Source organism: Sinocyclocheilus rhinocerous, unplaced genomic scaffold (assembly GCF_001515625.1).
Source record: "Sinocyclocheilus rhinocerous isolate Xijiao unplaced genomic scaffold, SAMN03320098_v1.1 scaffold1436, whole genome shotgun sequence".
Lineage (NCBI taxonomy): Eukaryota > Metazoa > Chordata > Actinopteri > Cypriniformes > Cyprinidae > Sinocyclocheilus > Sinocyclocheilus rhinocerous.
In genome coordinates, this window is record NW_015647013.1 from 118,560 (window position 1) to 127,438 (window position 8,879).

General features: G+C 36.8%; 1 pseudogene; it reads left to right on the forward strand.

Annotated features, from left to right (window-relative positions):
• The window catches only part of LOC107708237 (thioredoxin reductase 2, mitochondrial-like), a 27,303-nt pseudogene that overhangs the window by 7,255 nt on the left and 11,169 nt on the right, over positions 1–8,879 (forward strand).

The following is an 8,879-nucleotide window of genomic DNA, read 5'->3' on the forward strand; positions in this document are numbered from 1 at the left end:
AGGACATTTACAAAATATCTTCATGGAACATGATCTTTACTTAATATCCTAATGATTTTTGGCATAAAAGAAAAATCGATAATTTTGACCCATACAATGTATTGTTGGCTATTGCTACAAATATACCCCAGCGACTTAACACTGCTTTTGTGCTCCAGGGTCACATTTATTCTCTTTATTTAAATTAAAATGTTATGCATTGTTATACAGGTACATCTCAAAAAATTAGAATATCATGAAAAAGGTCAATATTTTTTGTCACTCATTTCAGAAAGTGAAACCCATATATTATATAGATTCATTACACATAGAGTGAAATATTTCAAGCCTTTATTTCTTGAAATTTTGATGATTATGGCTTACAGATAATGAAAACCCAAAATTCAGTGTCTCAGAAAATTAGAATATCACATAAGATCAAAAAAAAAAGGATATTTTAAACAGAAACGTCAGGCTTCTGAAAAGTATGTTCATTTCTATGCACTCAATACTTGGTTGGGCCTCCTTTTGCATGAATTACTGCATCAATGCGGCGTGGCATGGAGGCAATCAGCCTATGGCACTGCTCAGGTGTAATGGAAGCCCAGGTTGCTTTGATAGCGGCCTTCAGCTCATCTGCATTGTTGGGTCTGGTGTCTCTCATCTTCCTCTTGACAATACCCCATAGATTCTCTATGGGGTTCAGGTCAGGCGAGTTTGCTGGCCAATCAAGCACAGTAACACCATGGTCATTGAACCAGCTTTTGGTACCTTTGGCAGTGTGGGCAGGTGCCAAGTCCTGCTGGAAAATGAAATCAGCATCTCCATAAAGCTTGTCAACAGAAGGAAGCATGAAGTGCTCTAAAATTTCCTGGTAGATGGCTGCGTTGACTGTGCACTTCAGAAAACACAGTGGACCAAACCAAGCAGATGACATGGCAGCCCAAATCATCACTGACTGTGGAAACTTCACACTGGACTTCAAGCAACATGGTTTCTGTGCCTCTCCACTCTTCCTCCAGACTCTGGGACCTTGATTTCCAAATGAAATGCAAAATTTACTTTCATATGAAAAGAGGACTTTTAGAGAATCTCTGGGGTATTGTCAAGAGGAAGATGAGAGACACCAGACCCAACAATGCAGATGACCTGAAGGCCGCTATCAAAGCAACCTGGGCTTCCATTACACCTGAGCAGTGCCACAGGCTGATTGCCTCCATGCCACGCCACATTGATGCAGTAATTCATGCAAAAGGAGGCCCAACCAAGTATTGAGTGCATAGAAATGAACATACTTTTCAGAAGCCTGACATTTCTGTTTAAAATATCCTTTTTTTTATTGATCTTATGTAATATTCTAATTTTCTGAGACACTGAATTTTGGGTTTTCATTATCTGTAAGCCATAATCATCAAAATTTCAAGAAATAAAGGCTTGAAATATTTCACTCTATGTGTAATGAATCTATATAATATATGGGTTTCACTTTCTGAAATGAGTGACAAAAAATATTGACCTTTTTCATGATATTCTAATTTTTTGAGATGTACCTGTATATTAAGTTTAAACATTTATGTATATATGTATATTATATATGTGTATTTATCTATATATTTATGTATGTATGTATGTATATGTGTGTGTATATATTTATAATGGAGAAATGTCTATTATTATTATTAGGGGTTGGGTCCTTATTTGATGTGTCCATATGATGCTTTAAAATATTTTCAGCTGTATTTTTAATTATGTTAGTTGCTAATAAGGCATTTTTATTTCCTCTTATTTATTGATTTGAGGGCGAATGACAGTCCTTTGTTTATGTGTACAGCACTTACAGAGATTGGTGTCTCTGACTGAGATTAAGATCTCGAGTAATTTTTCTAAAACTGTTCCACCTGCATGGCTCTAAAGAATAGAGATTTTTTTCCGCTTGTCTCTCAGCAAATGTCTGGTTTAGTCACAGACTACATGGAGGCCTATGGCACCAAGTTCTCCTGGAGGTGTACACCAAAAAGAGTAAAGAAGGATCTAAACACTAAAGAGGAACATTAAGACACCTTCGACTCGGTCCTTTGGGCTGTAGGTGAAGCCTTAATGCATCTCAAACACATGCAGCTTGATTTCATTCATTAGGCACTTTTCCTTTAGACGAGTTCCACAGAATGACATTTTAGCAAATTTTTGCATTTTTAAGTTTTTACATATACAGTGTATGTTACTGTGGCTAGGTAAGAAATCCGTAACGCCACAGTCTCTCTTTTTTTTTTTTTCTCGCATAATAAAATACCTCTCTCAGTTACAAATTAATATTGTCAATTTATCTGTTTATTTTCCAAGGAGCCGTGTTATAAGCAGAATACGGTCAGTCAAGTAAATCCTTTAAAAATCCCTTCTGTTTCATTGATCAGACTGTCAGGGTTTGTTTAGCGATTAATAGCTGTTTCACTGTGCATTATCTCTTAACAGAGATTAATGCTGCAGGAAAACATGTTCTACAGTTGAGTCATCCGCTGTGATCGGTTATGCTTTCATCGCTTTTCCAAAGCATAAATCCTCATTATACATATATGACCCTGGAGCACAAAAGCAGTCTTAAGTCGCTGGGGTATATTTGTAGCAATAGCCAACAATACATTGTATGGGTCAAAATGATACATTTTTCTTTTATACCAAAAATCATTAGGATATTAAGTAAAGATCATGTTCCATGAAGATATTTAGTAAATTTCCTACCGTAAATATATCAAAACTTAATTTTTGATTAGTAATATGCATGGCTAAGAACTTCATTTGGACAACTTTAAAGGTGATTTTCTCAATATTTTGATTTTTTTGCACCCTCAGATTCCAGATTTTCAAATAGTTGTATCTCGCCAAATATTGTCCTCCTATCCTAACAAACCATACATCAATGGAAAGCTTATTTATTCAGCTTTCAGATGGTGTATAAATCTCAATTTCGAAAAATTGACCCTTATGACTGGTTTTGTGCTCCAGGGTCACATATTTACGTTTGTGCTTACACCACAGTGCTGCTTAATCAGCAAAAACTGCACTATCAGGCCTGCAAACAGGGTAATAAAGAGAGAGGGATGCAATCATGTAGGGAAGTGTTAATCACTGCACTGAGATCTGCTCTTCAGGACCAGGATGCACCAGGGGCCCCGGGGTCGCCCCATTCCCTGCTTTGTTCTCTCGCTCTGGGTTTTCCTGCCAGAGTTGTCTGTCTGTACGGAAACCCTCCCAGAGCTTCCACGGTTTTCCCCTTTTGTCGTCCCTCAGCATCTCTGTCCACAGAAGCCGTCCTCTGCTCTGTGTTTCTGTCTTCCACTCATCTGATTTCTCTCATTCCGGTTACAGGGACAATGAGAGGAATATAGGAGTATTGGTGCTGGTTTATTTATCGATGGTGTGAGAAGAGTGTGTACAGTGAGGATGAGACTTCAGCCTCCTGTCTGGATGTGTGTGACATGAGACAGAGATCTAGTGATCTGTAGTGACTCCTGCTGCATTGTATGGCGGTCTTGGCTTTGGGTGTTTGAGGAGTTGAGTGGTTTTCTCTGGCCTTTTTGTTCCTGAGATTTTGGTCCAGACTTGTTTGCGGTTGAGGGATTCCTGCCAGTGCCTAACTTGACTTTTACCACAGATATGTGTATTTAGTTAAGGTATGATGATCTTGAGTGCATAAAAACCTAGTGTGTAAAATGTAGTAGTCAACCGAAATCTAAAAAACTGGTGACACATGGCCGATATTATGCCGATATATTTACATAATTTAATAAAGGCAAATGAGACATACACAAATTGCTGAAAATAACACATAATTTATTGAAATGATATAATTATTATTTATTACTTTTACTTGTTTTCCTTTATGTAGTAATTACAATGTACTCAAATTAAGCAATTGATTTTTAATAAATTATGCATTATCGATTAAAATTAAATGAACACTTATTTAACTCAAATTGGTTATTTAAATAATATTTTTTCTTTTTTTTGGAATTACCTAAAATGTACTAAAATTTAGTATTAGAAATTATTAATAGAAAATGTGTAATTAAATCAACATTTATTTATTGACTCTTTTCTAAACATTATAATTTCTAATAATCTTAGCAAACTTTGAGACTGATTCAAGGCTGAATAACCATGTATGAGTTGCAATGCAATGTTAAATAAATATTACACTTATTAATTGCAATAATGTACAAATATGAACCGTTCTACCATCAAGTACTATCATATTTATTACTGTGTCTTCATTAGCCTAACGATTAATCAAACGATTAATCGCATCCAAAATAAAAGTTTTTGTTAACATAATATATGTGTGCGTACCGTGTATATTTATTATGTATATATAAATACACACACATGCATGTATATATTTTGAAAATATTTACATGCATTTATGTATATTCATATAATTTATATTATTTATAAATATATTTAATATAAACATAACATATTTTTCTTAAATATATCCATGCATGTGTGTGTATTTATATATACATAATAAATATACACAGTACACACACATATATTATGTAAACAAAAACTTTTATTTTGAATGTGATTAATCGCGATTAATCGTTTGATAGCACTATTAATAATCTGTATTTTATAGTCGAGTAGTGTTATTATTAGTGAAAAGAGCTTTCAGAGGCTGATATCCTTTATCACACCCCTGAGAGGATGCTGTGGCCTCTCGCTTTCTCCGTCCTGCTCTTTTTCCCGCAGTGAAAGCATAAAAATCGGCATTTTTTATCTCCCTCATGGCAACTCATAGAGCAGCCCCATCCCTCCTCTTGTCTTTTACCCCCAGCGGAGCTCCTCCATCCTTCCTCTGGGCTGCACCCTTCTGCAGGTGGCTGCTAAACGCCAGGAAAGAGAACGTTTCCTCCACACTGTAGGTTTACCGCTTTTATGAGGATTGAAGAAGGGAAGTAATATACTTTGCATAAATAGGCTTTCCGATTGGTTCACAATTGTGTATTTGATGTATTTTGATTCAGATTTTTAGACTCCTACCATTATAACCTAATTTAAGGCCAAATTACTGCAGTTATTGTTACTACTGTAAAACTCCTATAAACATGCTGTTAGCCTCTATTTGAACTGAGAAGGAAAAGAATAAAACGAATAAATATTTGGATCTTAAAATTAGACTATTGTACATTGGGCAAAATATTGTCATTTTTAGGTTATCTGTGTTGGCCAGTAACCGCATGTTACTTATTAACATTTACAGGTTATTGTCATGTCATTTTTGTTAATTTTCATGTTTTTTTTTTCTTTTCTTTTGAGTAAATAATATGTGATCATTTTCAACAGTTTTTCCATTTTCCACCATTAAAATGTATTATGTACACTACCGTTTAAAAGTTTGGGATCAGTAAGACTTGTAATGTTTTTTAAAGAAGTCTCTTCTGCTCATCAAGGCTGCATTTATTTGATCAAAAATACAGGAAAAAAACGTAATCTTGCAAAATGATGTTATAATATAAAATAATGGTTTTTATTTTAATATCCTTTAAAATATATTTTATTTCTGTGATGCAAAGCTGAATTTCCATCAGCCATTACTCCAGTATAAAGTGTCACATGATCCTTCAGAAATCATTCTAATATGCTGATTTATTATTAGAATTATCAATGTTGGCAACAGTTGTGCTTACAAATATTTTTTTGGAAACTGCGATACTTTTTCAGGATTATTTGATGAATAAAAAGTTAAAAAGATCTCGTTTAAAAAACATTAAAAATCGTATATGTTGGCATTGCAGAGCTTCGAGTGGGACTTTCTTTTTTTTGTCTGACCAATGGAAGAGAAAACCTGTTTGAAAACAGCCATTTATTTTTACAACGTCATTTCGTTTTGTCTAATGGCAAAGAAACCTTTAAAGAAATTTAAAATACAATTTAAAGTTCCTTTTTTTAATCCATATAAATGTATTAGCCTACAGTTTTACAGTAGTAATCTTAACTTTGGACTATGTGTTTTGGAGGAAACTGTGATCATTTGTGACCCTGGAGCACAAAAGCAGTCTTAAAGGGTTAGTTCACCCAAAAATGAAAATTAGGCTGTGTTTTACTCACCCCAGAGGCATCCTAGGTGTATATGACTTTCTTCTTTCAGACGAATCCAGTCGGAGTTATATTAAAAACTGTCCTGGCTATTCCAAGCTCTATCATTGCAGTCTGCGGGTGTTGCAGTGCTTCAGTCCAAAATAAGTGAAATAATTTTTTTGGTCCAGGGTCACATTTTGTCATTTTAATTCTGTTATATCTAGGCTAAGCCATTCTTTCAGTTTAATTTAATTTGTTTTTGCGTTATAGTTGCCGTGAGCTGTTTTTTTTTCTTCTGCTACTGTGCAGTAAAATTTAATTAAAATCACGGTGGAGGATTACAGATCTCACACTGATTTCTTGTGTGACTGGAATGGAAGGCAGCTTAATCCTCTCTTACGGTTTTATCCATTTTTCGCTTGATAAGGCTCATTTAAAGTCTTGCCAGGCAGATTGTTGTGGCTAATTAACATGTTGGCCTTGAGGTTTCTGTCTTGTATGACTCCAGGCTTTGTTCTTGTGCATTATCAGAGCCAGCTGTGTGTGTTTGTGTGAGAGGGAGAGAGCGAGGAGGTGTGGGTTTGAATTCTCAGGCGTAGTCCTTATCAGTGGTTCTGTGTTGTTGTGTCCAGGCTTCACAATGGCCAGCGAAGTTCCAGGAGCCCAGATCAGACAGGAAGTGCAATGCAGGAATTGCTCGCTCCAGTTTGACGCAGATGCTGGTACTTTTCCCGCTTTACTGTAATCATTGTTTCACGCCCTTTTTTCAAATGAACCAATAAAAAGTGCATTCTCACTATTATCAGGCTGGCTTTGCCCACACAAAGTCAAGGACGTTCTTTTTCCACGGTGTAAAACAAAGGATGTCTTTCATGTAATTTGCACCAGCAGAGCTGTTGCCCATTTGTCAGTAAGAATTTTTTACTCATCTAAAACCCAATAAAATTTAATATGCTCACTTATTCTTTTATATATTTTAATATGAACAGGTCAGAATAAGCATGTTTGAATTTATAGAATTTGAATTTATAGAATTATAGAATTCTTTCTAGAATTTTTTTTATTCTTCAAAAACTTATTTGAAACCTTAAAAGCAGACACTTTACTTGCATTTAATGTGCTTTCTATGGACATAAAATCACTTTTGTAAATTTCTATTGATGCGGACATCTTAACGTCTTTGACCCATGTATATGTGCGTGTAATCGATGCATGCATACTAGAGTTGTATCTATGGATCGGGTCTTACTGTAGTGGAGCCGAAGGAAGTTGTTTCTGATCTTGAGGCAGGAAAAGGGGCTTAAGGTTTGTTGTTCTTGCTGGCTGATAGCATCTACATGGGCACCTCTGGCTTCTGCTTGTTTATTGTGATACCTATGAAGGCATTGGGACTCGAGTCTTAAGTGTGTGTGTGTGTGTGTGTGTGTGTGTGTGTGTGTCTCAGACGCTGTGAATGGGGGAAGGGGGAAGTAGATGGACAAGTGTCGACAGCCTCTCTCAGCCGTCGGATAGGAAGTGACAGAAATGACACAGCAGGCCCCAGGTGGCTGATGGGATATGCATCCAGGTCTCCTCATTACGCCACCAAACAGAAACTCTCTACCCCAGCTGTGCTTGTGTTTTCTTTTCTAATCACTGGATAAGATTTTGCCCGCTAATCTCAGAGCGTAAAGCCACCCCTAAATTCTCCCAGCAGGCCGAGCGGTTAACGCCAACCTCAATCCTCCAAAAGCTGTCCGATATGTCGCTCTATCTGTCATTAGGGCCGCGACGATAAATCGATGCAGAATCGATTCGTGGCTCGATTCTTGAGATCTTCCGAATGCATCGCGATTCTCTCTGGAATCGATTCTGAGCTTAGAATTTAACAGCAGATGGCTCTCTAATGTAGTCAAGTCAAGTCACCTTTATTTATATAGCGCTTTTAACAATACAGATTGTGTCAAAGCAACTTTACAGTATTAAATAGGAAAATAGTGTGTCAATAATGCAAAATGACAATAGTAAACACTCAATTTTCAGTTAAAGGCAATGTAGTTTTTAGCCACACACTCAAATGCTCAAGAAGAAGAGCGCTGAAGAATCATGTAATTTCACCTCGGCTCAGAATGCATTTATGACACGAGATTAATGTAAACACAGCCCACTGTGAACACCCTTGTAATTCGCTTCATCCTTTTTGAATTTTATGAATGATTATTTTAGGTTCAAGTGTGTGTAAGGATTTGGAAACAAGCAGAGTACGGCTGTTTCTAAAGCATGCAGCGCCATCTGCTGTTCAAGACTAAGCTCAGAATCGACTCGAGAAAGAATCGCGATGCATTCGGAAAATTTCTCAATTTGCGATGCATCGATTTATTTTTCCCAGCCCTACCTGTCATTACTTTCTTCTCTTTGACCTTAGGCAGAGCCCCTGAAACCAAGACCCTCAATTTGGAGAAGGTTGGCGTGGAGATCAACATAGAAACGGGGAAGATAATCATAGCCGCCGACGAAGCCACGTCTGTGCCAAATATTTTCGCTATCAGAGACATCGCTGAGTTATGGATGAATGTCAGTTAGTGCTGGGCGGTATACCGGTTCATACGAATACCGGTGTTTATTTTTGTTATGATATGAATTTTTTAAATACCGCAATACGGTATGTCGCTTAAACAACGTTCGGAACGCGACACTGTTTGAAAGGGGTCGCTTAACTATGGTTCAGTTGGAAGATTTCTCCAGTGCTGTCCCGTGAACACGAGGTCTGACTTTCCCGGAGAAGTGTCGCCTCTCTCGGAATCTGTTCTGTGCAGTGAGCGGCAGAGAAGCACCGCAGCCGACTC